Source organism: Oncorhynchus mykiss, chromosome 7 (genome assembly GCF_013265735.2).
Source record: "Oncorhynchus mykiss isolate Arlee chromosome 7, USDA_OmykA_1.1, whole genome shotgun sequence".
NCBI lineage: Eukaryota > Metazoa > Chordata > Actinopteri > Salmoniformes > Salmonidae > Oncorhynchus > Oncorhynchus mykiss.
The window spans coordinates 20143998-20160840 of NC_048571.1; positions in this window are offsets into that span (position 1 = coordinate 20143998).

Consider the following 16843-nt stretch of genomic DNA (forward strand, 5'->3'; position numbering starts at 1 on the left):
CCCTATCTACTACTGCTACTGGTGCGACGCTCAACCGTACGATACCCAGGGGCTCCATGCCTCTAGCTGTGGAGCATTCACGCGGCCACTGCACCTCTCCCTCTAGCCCTCTAGCAAATCCATGGGAAATGCAGGAGCTAGAGAGGCTATTGAGTTACATCCCTGCTGGCATGCGACATGGCCATTCTACACATGCTGCCGGCGGCGCAGTGGGTGGCACGGACCAGGCCAGGCTGTGCAGTTGTTTGGCGATTTACGACACACGGGTCAAAGGTTTGTTGGAATGAACTAGTTAGTGCACGTCTAAAATAGGGGCCTGAACCCCTCCCCTCCCACCTGCCTGAGAGCTGAAGATAGGACAGGACAGCGGGGGCTGGCGGGCGGTACTCACATACTCTCTGACGGAAGCTTGTTGTTCGGTGTAAATCCCTGCCCATTTATGCCTGGCCTCATGTTTGTGTTTGTTTCACCCTATGTGGAAAGCAGATATCCTGTTACTCCAGGGGGAAGGTGGGTTATAGGTTTAAATCCACAAGGCACCAGTCAATTTCAATTTACAAGTACTGATATGGCAGCTCGTTGCAATTTTCAAGAGGTTATAACCGGAGTGATAATATCATGTTTTATTATCACTAGTAGGCCGGTCTGTCAGTCCTGCCGAGTAAGAGCTTGCCTTGGCCTACGACATGGCTGTAGCTCACTACGACCTGACTGTAGCTCACTAAACACCACAGGCATGGCTGTAGCTCACTAAACACCACAGACAAGGCTGTAGCTCACTAAACACCACAGACATGGCTGTAGCTCACTAAACACTACAGACATGGCTGTAGCTCACTAAAGACCACAGACATGGCTGTAGCTCACTAAAGACCACAGACATGGCTGTAGCTCACTAAACACCACAGACATGGCTGTAGCTCACTACGACCTGACTGTAGCTCACTAAACACCACAGGCATGGCTGTAGCTCACTAAAGACCACAGACATTGCTGTAGCTCACTAAACACCACAGACATGGCTGTAGCTCACTAAAGACCACAGACATGGCTGTAGCTCACTAAACACCACAGACATGGCTGTAGCTCACTAAACACCACAGACATGGCGGTAGCTCACTAAAGACCACAGACATGGCTGTAGCTCACTAAACACCACAGAAATGACTGTCGCTCACTAAAGACCACAGACATGGCTGTAGCTCACTAAACACCACAGACATGGCTGTAGCTCACTAAACACCACAGACATGGCGGTAGCTCACTAAAGACCACAGACATGGCTGTAGCTCACTAAACACCACAGACATGGCTGTAGCTCACTAAAGACCACAGAAATGACTGTAGCTCACTAAAGACCACATACATGGCTGTAGCTCACTACAGACCACAGACATGTATGTAGCTCACTAAACACCACATAAATAACTGTAGCTCACTAAAGACCACAGACATGGCTGTAGATCACTAAAGACCACAGACATGGCTGTAGCTCACTAAACACCACATAAATGACTGTAGCTCACTAAACACCACAGACATGGCTGTAGCTCACTAAACACCACAGACATGGCTGTAGCTCACTAAACACCACAGACATGGCTGTAGCTCACTAAACACCACAGACATGGCTGTAGATCACTAAACACCACAGACATGGCTGTAGCTCACTAAAGACCACAGACATGGCTGTAGCTTACTAAACACCACATACATGGCTGTAGCTCACTAAACACCACAGACATGGCTGTAGCTCACTAAAGACCACGGACATGGCTGTAGCTCACTAAACACCACAGACATGGCTGTAGCTCACTAAAGACCACAGACATGGCTGTAGCTCACTAAACACCACAGACATGGCTGTAGCTCACTAAACACCACGGACATGGTTGTAGCTCAATAAACCATGATCCTTATTTTTTCCCTTTTCTTCTCTTTTTTGGAGAAGTGACACTGTGTGGGACATCGCTGTCTAGACACCTCGCATGAAAGGAGAGGAGCCTGAAACGTCCGAGGCTTCCTCCCCATCATTGTTTGATATCCCTCAACCTTTCTTTCCTTCTGTCTGGCCTCTATTGTGGGGAAACAATACGCTGGCACTGTCGCTTCCTAAACATGGAAGGGTGTTACAATTTCCTGCAATCGCCACCGACAGGGGGGCCACCCCAAAACTGGTCATGCCAATCAGGGAAGAGTTCAAACGCCAGGGAATACCCCCACCAACACAACCCGGGAACGCCGGGAACGCTTCACTCCAGTGAGCACGGAAACATCCCGAGAAGTGTCAGTCAAAACACAAGGCAACCAGGGTCAAGTTTCTGGGAAAACAGCCGTTCCACGCAGGGAGCCGCACTATGGGCCAAGACCGATCTATACACATAGACATACTTCAGCTATACTGTTTTCATTCATGATTTTGTTTAGGAGCCAAACGTCCAAAAATGTCTCAACAATGACAATCCCTAACAATGACAATCCCTCATTTTGGGGGTTAATTGTCACATTGATGATGGTGAGACTAAACTTTCCATATAAACGTTGTTAGCTACTTTTGGGAGGTTTTCAGAGAATATCGGTCTGAAACTTTCAGAGGCCTTCCCACAGCAGAGTGTGTGTGTTTAGGTTTGTATAGGGTGTCACGTCACGTCTGCACATTTAGAGGTTCCATTGATGACGGCGTATCTGTCACACACCCTCTTCACACACACACCCTCTTCTCTCTCTCTCACACACACACACACACACACACACACACACACACACACACACACACACACACACACACACACACACACACACACACACACACCATTCCATCCCATCACTGTGCCCCAACGTTCTCCTTGCTTATCATTCACTGGCTACATCTCCACCCCACACAGGAGGAGAGCCCTGCACACATGTTAATTTATTCAGCCGGCGCTCAAAGCCTCCATTACAATGAACACCCAGACAATAAAACGTGCACAATGAAAATGTTAATTTCCCTTATTATCATTCCCCTTAATTATTTGTTGTGACTGATAATTGCATACAGCGCATTTGATATCAGGCAATAACCTTCTGCCTAGCGTTGTCTAGGGGGCTTGTTGAGAGTCGCTCCCCAGGCATGCCCACCCTTTATCAAGACAAAGGCGAGCCGGCGCACACATAACCTTTCTGACGCTGCCTCCTTGCCTCCCTCCATCGCACCCATAAAATGAATAAATATTATAGATGAATTAATCCACTCTGATTATAATTTGCGTCTCGGGGTCATGAAAGACTTCTCTCACAGTATGTTGCTATTATCCCACTTTGTACAGTGAGGAGATGGTGGCGGATTATACTTGGCCCTGGGTGAGGTGTTTGGTGCGGCTTCTTCGGTCTCGTTAATTAGCAGTAGGGCTGTACGACATTACTGCACGGCTGAGAGTGTGGCACAAACACACATCGCCTGGTGCTGTTTCGGAGAAGTAAGCAAGCATAAATAAATAAAAAATTCAGACGGTTTTCATTTGTTTTGCCTATCCGATTCCTAAGAGATATGCTTGTGGATAACTTTTCAGCTTTATCAAATTGTTTTGACGCGTGATATGTTAGTTGTGCAGCTATTGCACCGATAATGAACAGGACCCATGGAGAAGTGTTTATAATGTCTTGTGATTGTTCTATTGCCAACTGCTATTACAGTAACAGAAAGGACTGCTCATGGATTTGGCTAACCTAGACTACCATTTAAAAATAATGCATCGATGTCAACTCTAATATAAATATGAACAACCCAAAACGTTTCTCAAACATAATCTCAATAACATAACATGCGCCAGGGAATTAGGATCTTTTACTCTTCCTTTCAAATGGATTGAGACATGAGGCACAGTTTGTCATGATTTGAATAAAATTAAAATGTGTTGTCTTGCAGTCTAATGGTCTAAAATGGACACTTTTGGGGAGCCTCTGTGATGTAAACGAGCTGATATGTTGCACGGCACAAAAGCCTTCACCGTGCTGACTGAAGAGGAGCTTATGTTTTATTAGCATAAAAATGAGTGAATATTGAGAGAGAGAGATAGAGGGAGAGAGAGAGAGAGAGAGAGAGAGAGAGAGAGAGAGAGAGAGAGAGAGAGAGAGAGAGAGAGAGGAAGGCCAAGTGTCAACAAACGAGCGAGTGAAACACATGGGAGGAAACTTGAGTAGCTCACCAGTCAAAACATCAATTTCACATCTATCTATCATATGGCTGAGAGCCTTCAGTCCCAGATAACACACAACTGCCTCTGCGTATGGTGACTAAGCTGCTGTAGGGGCTTCATTTCTTTCTTTGTTAAATGTTTCTTCTGTTTCAGGAGTTTACAGATATTACTGCTATTGAAGTTGTACATACTCTTTAAACTATATGTCAATCTGGATAAGAATATGCTTGCTGGGATAGGATAACTATCTTCAAACAGGCCATGTGACATGCATTTCTCACTGTTGCATCCGTGGGCACTTCAGACGTGTAGATATCTCATCTCCTATCTCAAGGGCCATAAGTCAGTGGTGATGAGACATGTACGGGGCCCAGCAGAGACTAACGGCTAAATGTAACGGCAAAACCCCTCTATCGCAAATAGCCTATGCCGTACATGTCTGTGCATGTCTGTGCAAGTGTTAGCATGAATGAGAGTGTGTATACATGCATGAGTGAGTAGTTTTCTTTTGCTCATTTAGCAAACGCTCTTACCCAGAGCGACTTACAGTTGTGACTGCATGCATTTTCCATCATACAGTGTGTGTGTGTGTGTGTGTGTGTGTGTGTGTGTGTGTGTTTGAGTGTATATTTGTGTCTACCCAACCCATGTGTAAGTACAGTTGAAGGATATTAATTTGATCACCCTGTTGGAGGAAAACTTTCCTGCAAAGCAAGACATTTTGAACGTGTAGTGTATTTGAAGTTTGAAAAGGTTTCTGAAGTTTGTAACTTTCACTTAGACATGTCAGACTTCATTCACCCTTACGCAAATGTATCAACCCCTACAAAAATGTCCATGGATTATAATCCACATAATAATTCACATTTCCTGTTACAGCAGGATTATGTTCGTGCTATAACAAACTAGCTCAAATTCGGATCTTACATCTGCATGCAGTATGTATCTGTGTGTGTCTGTGCAAGTGTTAAGGCGTCCGCACGCCTCCCATCCGAAGCAGTGTGGAACAGTTAGTGCAAATATTATGACAACATTTTGTGACATTTTGGTTCGTTTTGGTCTTCGGCAAAGGTTTTTTTCAAGCCAAAGTCGGTAGCCGAAGTCTATGACCATTTGTCGGTGATTGGTCAACAGTCGGGATTCTTCAACAAAGTTTTTGTTGTCATTCAACGAGAGAATAATTGAGTTCATGCAAAACGTCAAAATGAATTACAAGTATCTTGAGCTATTTTAGATGAAATCTGAATATTATGAGGAAGTGCATACTGGCTACGGTGTATCAAAATGGACAAACAGTACTATTGCTGATTTCTTCTCATATTTCAAGAGAAGGTCTTTTAAAGGAGTATGCGAGCACACTCGTTTGGTTCGCCTAACCGAGTTCATCTAAATGTCAGCTGAACCGAAGCCTGCTGGTGCCTTTAGCATGAATGAGAGTGTGTGTACATGTGTGTGCATGCGTGAGTACTTACATACGTATATGCATGTGTGTGTTTGAGTGTATTTGTTTGTCTGCCCAACCCACGTATAAGTAAAGGGCCTACCTTCAGCTGCGCTCCCTCTTCTCCCCTGGTTTGTCTTCTGGTATGATTTGTGGCCCACCACAGTCTGAGACTAAACACATATTCTAACCTCCAGCCCTGTAATCCACCAAGGGGGTCATTTAAACTGGCTCTTACAGGTGCAGCATGCAAGGTGTCCTTCTCCCTCTACCCTCTCCTCTCCGTCCATTCGTCAACACATGTCAAGGTGCTAAGCGACATCTCACCCCCGCATTCCCTGCATTCCTCCTCCTCTTCCCCTTTTCCACGGTACTGCTGCTGGTGTCCATCCACCAGCCAGGCAAAGGCCTGCAGTTGCCAAGCCCTCCAACTCTCCGACCCACAGCCTTTCAAGCTTTCCAGCTCTCTAACCCTTCCAGCCCTCCAACCATTCCAGCCCCCCAGCCCTCAAACCCTTCCATCCCCCCCAGCTTTCCCTACCTCCCACGGACATGACAGGTGGCAGGGCCAATGGGGACCATTTAAACCTCGGTGTGTGATCCCAATGCAGGAGGACTCCCCTGACCTCTGCCCCCTGACCTCGGAGGCACCTGCACTGGCAGACTGCACTTGGAACAAGGTGGAGTAACCATGCCCCTGTCTGTTGTCAGTGTGTGAGTTCAACATACAGCTCAACCGATGATGATCTGCGCCAGATGATCTGAGTTTGTTTTGGATGTCTTGTTGAGTTAAAGGGACCTATTCAATATTATTACGGGATCATTTTAAAGGCCAAATAATGATAAACATACCCAGTTTGTTTTTATCAATATAACTTCATGTGGTATTGTGGCTTTAAAGTACACATTTATAGGCAGAATACTGTCTTATTAAAGACGTCTACATTAAACCGGCGTTCGCTTTATGCAACATGGTTGCAATTACTATAGATGTTTTCTATTCGATTGCCAAGCTTACTATCTCTATCTTACCTGAATGAGAATCCACACTGATTAGCCAACATATAACACACACACACACACACACACACACACACACACACACACACACACACACACACACACACACACACACACAAACGCACGCTCGTGCAGGCATATGCACAAGCACACGCCTATCTTACACATGCAAGGGCATGAGAGAGAGAGAACTACACTTGTGGCCAGTAAAATACAATAAAATGTAGAAATACAAGGACAAGGGCTATAGCCGTGATCATGGTCTAGTGCTGCTCTCAGAGTGGGGATGGTGTTCTACAGGGACAGGCAGTTTGCCTCTATGTATATGCTACTTACAGGTCTTCCGCTCCTCTGGGGTAGTGCTCTCTCCCTCTGTATTGTCCAGTAGCGGTTTGTAGGTAAAATCACTGGGGAACCTATGTGTTGTGATAATTGTGTTGTTTGGTCTATAACCTGATAGTTCACATGCCTTGCTACCGTGATATACAGTGGGGCGAAAAAGTATTTAGTCAGCCACCAATTGTGCAAGTTCTCCCACTTAAAAAGATGAGAGAGGCCTGTAATTTTCATCATAGGTACACTTCAACTATGACAGATAAAATTAGCAAAAGAAATCCAGAAAATCACATTGTAGGATTTTTAATGCATTTATTTGCAAATTATGATGGAAAATAAGTATTTGGTCAATAACAAAAGTTTATCTCAATAGTTTGTTGTATACACTTTGTTGGCAATGACAGAGGTCAAACGTTTTCTGTAAGTCTTCACAAGGTTTTCACACACTGTTGCTGGTATTTTGGCCCATTCCTCCATGCAGATCTCCTCTAGAGCAGTGATGTTTTGGGGCTGTTGCTGGGCAACACGTACTTTCAACTCCCTCTAAAGATTTTCTATGGGGTTGAGATCTGGAGACTGGCTAGGCCACTGCAGGACCTTGAAATGCTTCTTACGAAGCCACTCCTTCTTACGAAGCCACTCCTTCGTTGCCCGGGTGGTGTGTTTGGGATCATTGTCATGCTGAAAGACCCAGCCACGTTTCATCTTCAATGCCCTTGCTGATGGAATGAGGTTTTCACTCAAAATCTCACGATTCATTCTTTCCTTTACATGGATCCTTTACAGGATTTGAATGTTTAGTCATTGTTGCTTCATCGGTGGTTAGCTTGCCAAATGTAGGTTGCATGAAAAGTGCAACACAATATAACTGTGCTAGCGTGGGTGTTCAGTAACTTACAGTATGTAAATCAAAAAGGAAAATTCTCAGCAACGAAAAATTGATCCAATTAAGATCCTACGTCTTTACGAATAATGCAGTTTTTTTTACGACAAAAATGATTGTAAAGCTTAGGAAGAAGTGTATGTGTGCCCATGTATTTGAGCACACATCAAATCAAACCTCTCCATTTCCTGGGTGAGTGGTCCCCAGTGTGTGGCTGTAAAGTGAGTGTAGCTGGGATAAAGCCCCTTTACTCTCCCATAATTTTTCTCCACGACTCCCTTAATCCTCACACTGACGGCTGTTGGAGGCTAACCTCTGACCCCCTGCAGATTTCACGGATTAGGTCAACCCTTTATGTTTCCACACCCCCTCTAATCCCGACACTTTCACTTAACGTTGAATAAGCACCCCCTGGTTCATCTTTTAATTCCACTCCACACAGTGCGGTTTGAGCCTAACCTTTACCGTAGGTTTTTCCAGGTTTGGCCCCATCCCCACAAACAATAGGGAGGGGTTAAAGAGAGAAGGATTAGGGGGAGGATAAGTTAAACGCTGTGTCTTCCCACTGTTGGCAGACCTTTGATGTGAACAGAATGTTTCCAGGGCTCAGAGGAAAGCCATTAAACACTATGTATTTATATGGCCTGTTTGAACTATGGAGGAAGGAGATCTGCTGAATTCTTGCAATTTCATTAGCTGAAAGAAGAACTGTTAAATTTACGACGATTTCACAGATTTTGTAAATGTAAAAAAAGACACTCATTTGTATGTGAGAATAACTACGTACATTTCTCAATATATGCTTTAAGAAAAATATATAATACATAAATATATAATAGTTAAAAATTAATATTAGTTTCTATAATAGTTGTTTATGCATCTCTCACACAATTATTACAACCCCCCAAAACATATATGCACTGATAAATCAATTGCAGCTGCTATAGCAGTACGAGTGACAATATTAGTGACATTATAGCTAATAAGGACTTGTATCTTGTCAGTCAGAAGCACACCAGCAGGCCTCTCCACTCGGTCTCCTCCCCCTCAGAGAATGGATGACACAGAGGTTGGACCGGTTTTGTCTAGAAGGGATACATCTTTTGTCAAAATTGAGTTTTTGTAGCAGGTTTATGAGAACTTATAAAGAAGTTTTGGAAAATTAACGTGCCAGGTTAGGAGAGTTAGGTTGAGGTTAGGAAAAGGGTTAGGGTTAGCTAAAATGCAAAAAGCTGACAAAAGCTGTATCCCATCTAGACATGCTCGGTTGGACGATTACAAAATATATTGCAAGTAATATTAACAATGTGAAAGTAAAAATAAAATAAAAAATGTTAGTTAATAATTGCTCTCAACTTTAATGAAGGCATTTGGGAAAATAGCTTAAACATACAGTACCTAATTCACAAAGAAATTAAAAAACTGAATGTTTTAATTTCACCTGCTCTGCAAGGATGACATGAGAAAGCTCAAGTGAAGTGACAACCTGTGCAGGAGATGCTAGAGAAGTTGAAAACACTTGAATGGGTACAGATGTAGTAGGGTCTTAATTTGATCACCATGTTGCAGGAGAACCTTCCTTCAATGTAGGACATTTTGTAAGGATGTTTAACTGACGGCAGAGAAGTCAGACGCAGGAGAGAAATAACTGTGTTTCCAACGGCGCAGTTTATTTACAAAAAACAGAATAATAAAAATCAATGGGTAACATAACCCGACTCACACCAGTACAGACATACACATACACTTACAATAAATCACCGACAAGGACATGGGTTAAATACACAGCATGTAATTGATGGGATTGGAACTAGGTATGATGGAAGACAAGACAAAACCAATGGAAAATGAAAAAATGGATCAGCGATGGCTAGAAGGTCGGTATTCCAGGATGCTCAGTTTGAAGAATGTGTGTTAAATTTAAATGGAACTCTGTTTTCCGTGCCAACAAAATGCAATTGCTTATGCTTTGATTTTGGCCACTGAATACAGTAGCAGCTCTCAGTATGACATTGAACTGTAAGCAGTATCCATCCAATAAACCATGCTCATCTTCCAGCACATGTGTTTCTGATCTGAACACAAAACTAACAGGATCCCATCAAGTAAAACACAACGACCACTAGATAACAGCACAACGAAAACAAAATACAAAACAGGCCAGGACATCCCTTTATCCACCCATCCCTCCAGTCATCCCTCCATCCTGAGGCACAGAGATGAATATGTTCTCCATCGCATGATCTATAGTGAACTCCAGCTATTCCAAAGTTGTGCTCTGGCAGGGGTCTGACGGTTGAAAATAAAGCAAGGCCCTGAAAAGTTGTCTGATTTTCCCATCAAAATAATGAAGCTTGAGCATTCGCAGCTCTGATATGCCAGAGCGAATCCAGGGCCCAGGTCTGTCATGCAAACATCAAAGGCCTGAGTCCTACTGTACTGAGTTTGCCCCCCTATGCTCTTCCAAAGTTGCATGAAATAATTGCCTACCCAGAATTCCTCTGGAGTTTCTGCTGCCTTTGTTTTCTTTTGCTTCCATATGGTATACAGCCAAAGAAAGACATCATATTGACCCATGAAGAGAGAGCTATTACCATGATTCAGAATTCATTCAACTGACAGTGGCTGGTGCCGACGAATACGATCGGACTGACTGACACACGTTTCCTTTTGGAACCGAAAACACACTTTCCCTAATCTATGCCATCTTCTTTCAGTGGTATGTCAAGAGGAGGCACCGTAAGAGCACCAAACCTGGGATCAAATACTATTCAAAATGATTTCTCACACTTTACCTATGCTCGATTGAGCTTGCCTGGCTATATAGAACCAATAGAATAGTCTCAAAAATCCAGATCCTGCCCATCTCCAGCCAGGCTAGAGCAAACATTTAAGATTTGCATAAAAAAAATAGCATTTGAACCCAAGTCTGAGGAGGCCACAGAGAACTTGACAATTCAATGCATACACGGCAAGACAGAGAGAGGCTGGGGAGAAATGGAGTGTGATTTCATGCACAACATTCGTCTGGATTACAGGGTGGCCCTCGCATCCTTACTGTGTTTTTCATCGGGCCAGATTTGGAAGTGTGACAGAACGAGTCAAAGGAAATCATCCTCATTCAAGTTGTCACGGTGAGATGCATGAGAGTAATATCAGTCTTTGTAAAAATGAAAACAAAAGGAATCCATACTTTCTATTTTAGATTGGCCATCCTAGAAGATCTTCTAAGGACAGAGGGGGAGGATATGGCCCTAGAATTAGATGTATAAAGCGTATTATATATGAAATAAATATTATTTCTAAGCATATTGAGCCGTAGATGTTAAAAGAGAATCAATGTGTTTCCCATCCCCTTTAGTGCCCGTTCCTGGATTTGAACCTCTAGGCTACCTGTAGAATGCAGTGATAGATAAAAGTACATTCATCTTCAAAGTCCTCAATGTCCTCACAGTCATAGTTCAAGGCTACTTTGCATGACCGCAATGCAACTATATTTTCAGGACTAACATTTTATGTACCCACATCTGGCAATATTTTTTCTCTGTGCTGTATGTTCATATTTCAATATAGCTCGTCATCTGTCTTTCTGTCATTGTATGTGCTGTATCCCATGGGTAGTAAAGTATCCACTCTTTAAAAGCATCTGCCAAGATATTGTTACAGTCTGAGGCACATGATGTTAATGCCACTTTGGCAATGCACAGCTACTGACTGTAAAATAAAAAAAAGAATATATATTGCTTTCTTTGTAGCCTTTCAAAATGCCCAAACATGTAACTCTTTCAATTCATAGCTGTGGTAATATTTGGTAATTCACACATTAACTAATTCATAGTGAGACAGGACCACTTGTGCCAACAGTAGAAGTCACTTATTTACAGATTTGACTGGCTGGGATACTCTTGCACAATTTCCCCTCAGGAAAGCCCCTGCGTTTCATGTAAAGCTTAGTGCTCTTTGATTAGTGGCTAGATTATGAACTGAGTGCTACATAACCCCATCCAGTTGCATCGGAGCTAGACAGCGACTTAAGCAACATAAACCCCGAACTCTTCCAATGTTCAAGCGGGAAAAAAATCCACAAAAGTAAATTTCCGGAAAGTCGAGTCGCCTGGCTGTTGAGCAATGATTCTGTCACTCTTTATGGCTTTTTGGGAGCTCATAAAATGCATACGCAGCTTGCACAAACATCCAGATATTTGTCATTCCAAGAGAAGCCATAGGGAACAATGAGACACATTGTGGATTCACAGGTCCTCTTCAGTTTACCACTGGGACAGGAGGTGGACAGGGACTGCAGTATACGGCTACCACACATGACAAATCGAAGTAAAGTGAGATGTTTCCATAAAATGACGTTATCTTGGAGAAAACGGATGCCGTTTCCAAGAAGACTTCTGTTGCAGGCAGGGAGATCGGCATTGAGAAGTGTCCCAAGTTGGTAGCCTTTAACTGTCTACACCTCTAACTTTGCTCATAGGCAGACGCTTGTCTTTTACCAGCTAAAGAGGAGTGTAGGAGGATGGCTGTCACACGGTCCGATTCTAGATGGATATATTTTGATTGACATATTTCTGGCTTTGGTCTCACATGCTCTACAAATGATTGGGGTGATTAGAGTTGCAGCATGATTTTCCAGTTGCTGCTTTGTGCTTTTGAGGATATCCAGCAATGTCCTCTTAAAATGTTTAAGTTCACTAGACAATACAGCACTGTTAGTCAAGATGGATCCTAAAGCTATACCACATGCACAGTCTTCGAGATTTGCATTGCAACTTCAAAGTAAAGTCAAGTTATGACTTGGTGACTTGCATTGTGTCCATATCTAACTCCTGGAGCTTTAGTATGGGGAGATTATTTTGGGACAAGTGTCCAGTTTGGGGACAAAATGTGTCTATTTGTAAATAACCTGAATTGTTTCAAGCAGACCACAATAGTCCCTGTGCCCAAGGAAGCGGAGGTAACCTGCCTAAATGATTACTGCCCCGTTGCACTCACGTCGGTAGCCATGAAGTGCTTTGAAAGGCTGGTCGTGGCTCACATCAACAGCATCCTCCCAGATACCCTAGACCTACTCTAATTTGCATACCGCCCCAGCAGATCCACAGATGATCCAATCTCAATCGCACTCCACACTGTCCTTTCCCACCTGGACAAAAGGGACACCTATGTGAGAATGCTGTTTGTTGACTACAGCTCAGCGTTCAACACCATACTGCCCTCAAAGCTCATCACTAAGCTAAGGACCCTGTGACTAAACACCTCCCTCTGTAACTGGATCCTGGACTTCCTGACGGGCCGCCCCCAGGTGGTAAGGGTAGACAACAACACGCCTGCCACGCTGATCCTCAAAACTGGGGCCACTCACTTAGTACCCTCCTGTACTCCCTGTTTACCCACGACTGCGTGGCCAAACACGGCTCCAACACTATCATTAAGTTTGCTGATGACAATGGTAGGCCTGTTCACTGACAACGATGAGACAGCCTATAGGGAGGAGGTCAGAGAACTGTCAGTGTGGTGACAGGACAACAACCTCTCCCTCAATGTGATCAAGACAAATGAGCTGATCGTGAACTGCTCGAAAAGGCAGGCCGAACAGGTCCCCATTAACATCGACGGGGCTGTAGTGGAGCGGGTCGATAGTTTCAAGTTCCTTGGTGTCCACATCATGAATGAACTATCATGGTCCAAACACACCAAGACAGTCGTGAAGAGGGCATGACAAAACATTTTCCCCCTCAGGAGACTGAAAATATTTGGCATGGGTCCCCAGATCCTCAAAAAGTACTACAGTTGCATCCCCGCCTGGTATGGCAACTGCTCGGCATCTGACCGTAAGGCGTTACAGAGGGTAGTGCGTACGGGCCAGTACATCACTGTTGCCAAGCTTCCTGCCGTCCAGGACCAAAATAATAGGCGGTGTCAGAGGAAGGCCATAAAATAGTCAGAGACTCCAGTCACCCAATTCAAAGACTGTTTTCTCTGCTACCGCACGGCAAGCGGTATCTGAGCGCCAAGTCTAGGACCAAAAGGCTCCTTAACAGCTTCTATCTCCAAGCCATAAGACTACTGAACAATTAATCAAATGGCCACCGGACTATTTACCTTGACCCCCCCCCCCCCCATTTGTTTTGTACACTGCTGCTACTCGTTGTTTATTATCTATGCACAGTCACTTCACCCCCAACTACATGTACAAATGACCTCAACTAACTTCAGCTAACCTGTAACTCAGTACCGGTGTCCCCTGTATATAACCTCGTTATTCTTATTGTGTTACTTTTTACTATTTTTTACTTCAGTTAATTTGGAAAATATTTTCTCAACTCTTCTTGAACTGACTGCACTGTTGGTTACGGGCTTGTGAGTAAGCATTTCACGGTAAGGTCGACACTTGTTGTGTTTGGCACACGTGACAAATAAAGTTTGATTTGATTTGATTCGGTGAGCACGTCAAGGCGGGTGCATCCATCGAGCCACAAACATTAAGACACAAATAAACTCAGCCAAGTCGGGTCCCTCGCTTAGCACGAGTTACAGCGGACGTGGGAGAATGTAGATGTCGACACCACAAATTGGCAGTCTTGTCCCAGCTGAGGTTTTAGTTGGTCTTTCTTTCCCTTGCATAAGTCTTGCACACTAAGACGTAGAATGTCTGATGTAAAAAGCACAAGGAGTAAAAGCAAGTCTCCAAGGTAGGGTGTGGAAAACCTTGGGACCCTAGATGCTGACACTAGCCAAAGATCTCAGTTTATTCCTGCTGAGATTACATGGTAAAACAATTGGACCTAACCATGCTGATATGGATGCTGATTGACCGAAGTCATAAATATACCGTTATTTGTTGGTTGCGTCATGTTAGGACAAGGGATTTATCACGGAATAGAAACTAAAGACACCGTGAAGGCTGGATCGGTTTTATGCCAGAGTTCAACTACATGTCGTCGCCACGAATCCGGAGATGCACCAACTACACACTGCAGTTGTTTGTTTCTGTCACTTGTAGACATACGCCTCAGGCACACGATGGAATGCTGTGTGCTGGAAAAGAGAGCACACCCTGCCATAGAATGAAATCAAATCAGTGACTGGGCCTGTTTTGACACATTAAACCAAACATGCCAATGACAGTCAGTGCTGAGGCACGGGGGCTCTGTGATGATCTGCGGGTTTCTCCAGCGAGTGAATGTGACGTCCGTCAGCAAGAGGATCAGGGCTTTGGCAACTGGTAAGGCTCTGATTTACTGACAATCCACCGTAAGAGTTCTTGGCTGCCGGAGCTGAGAGAAGGTTAGACGGAGAGGTCTGCCATTCATTTCAAGGGATTTGTAAGCCATTCGTGTACATTGTGAATGAATGTCAATGAAAACTGAGCACCCTATTATTAATTTAAACAGAGGAAGCCTTGTCGATATTTTAACCGATATGCTTAACAAGGTGTCTGTTTGAATCTGGTATGTCAGGGGTTTGAATTAGTCAGGGGTTAGCCATGCAGCTGATGCTATAGGACTGTGTGGCAGTTGTGTGGAGAGAGCAAATAAGAAAAGGGCTTAAGTGTAGGGCACTCTTCCCAGTGGTTCAGGGAAGGGGTCCAACTATCTGTCTCCGCCACTTAGACACAGGGTAAAGGAGTGGGCCTGTTTTTGACCCCAAACACTCCCCCCAATCCCCTCTAACTACCCCTCTCCCCAGTCCCCCTAGCCCATAACATAGGACTACAGCTGACGTTGGAGAGGGACGGGGGGCTTGTGGGTAACGGGAGGTGCTGTTAAGGCTGGTCATTCTATACCATGGCACCCAGGCACAGGATAGTAAAATGTGATGCTTGTTGTAAAATGTGTCTCACAGTAAAATTTAAAATAGACAAGACTTATACAGAGATGCACTGTAGTACAGAGATGCACTGTAGTACGTAGATGCACTGTAGTACAGAGATACACTCTAGTACAGAGATACACTCTAGTACAGAGATACACTGTAGTACAGAGATGCACTGTAGTACAGAGATGCACTGTAGTACAGAGATGCACTGTAGTACAGAGATGCACTGTAGTACAGAGATACTCTCTAGTACAGAGATACACTGTAGTACAGAGATGCACTGTAGTACAGACATACACTATATTACAGATATACACTGTAGTACAGAGATGCACTGTAGTACAGAGATACACTGCATTAGTGCTGGGTTCTGTCTGCAAGCTGCTTTTGCTTTTTTCCATGGAAAAACTGATATCTTCATCATCGTTATGTGGATAAGTTGATGGCTTTTCCGAAAGTGATACAAAAGGACATATCTTAGACACACGTAACACACATACCCCTCCAAACACACACACACACACACACACACACACACACACACACACACACACACACACACACACACACACACACACACACACACACACACACACACACACACATACACATACACACACACACACACCCCATTCCGGCACCAGCAGCAAACAATCGTCTGATGACTAAATCACTCGCACACATCCAGAGATAAATATCCGTCCCATAACTGACTCACATTAATGCCGTCAATATGCTGCGAGCAGGCCGGGCCAGCCTTTCCAAATGAAAGTTTAACGACCGTGCAGTGGGCAGCCCAGTGAGTGAGATGATGAGTGTAATGTCAGAGACAGTTTGTTCCACATGGTTCCTATAAGGATCCTGCATGCTGGGCCAGCGGATGAGAACGTGACTTTTGATTAGCTGAAGTACTTACTGGTGGGATGGGACACACGCACGGAAGGACGTGCGCACACATTCATACACACACATACACACGCACGCACGCACACGCACACATCCAGGAGGGGGTGAGTGTAGGCGTTATTTAGCCACCGCAGCACTAGTCAAGGAACATCTTGATCACCCTGTCAGTGATCAGCGTCAGCTCGTCTACTTCCAGAAGTGAACCGTTTGCCCAGGTCTATATTTCATTAGTGGGTCCGTTAAACACATGGT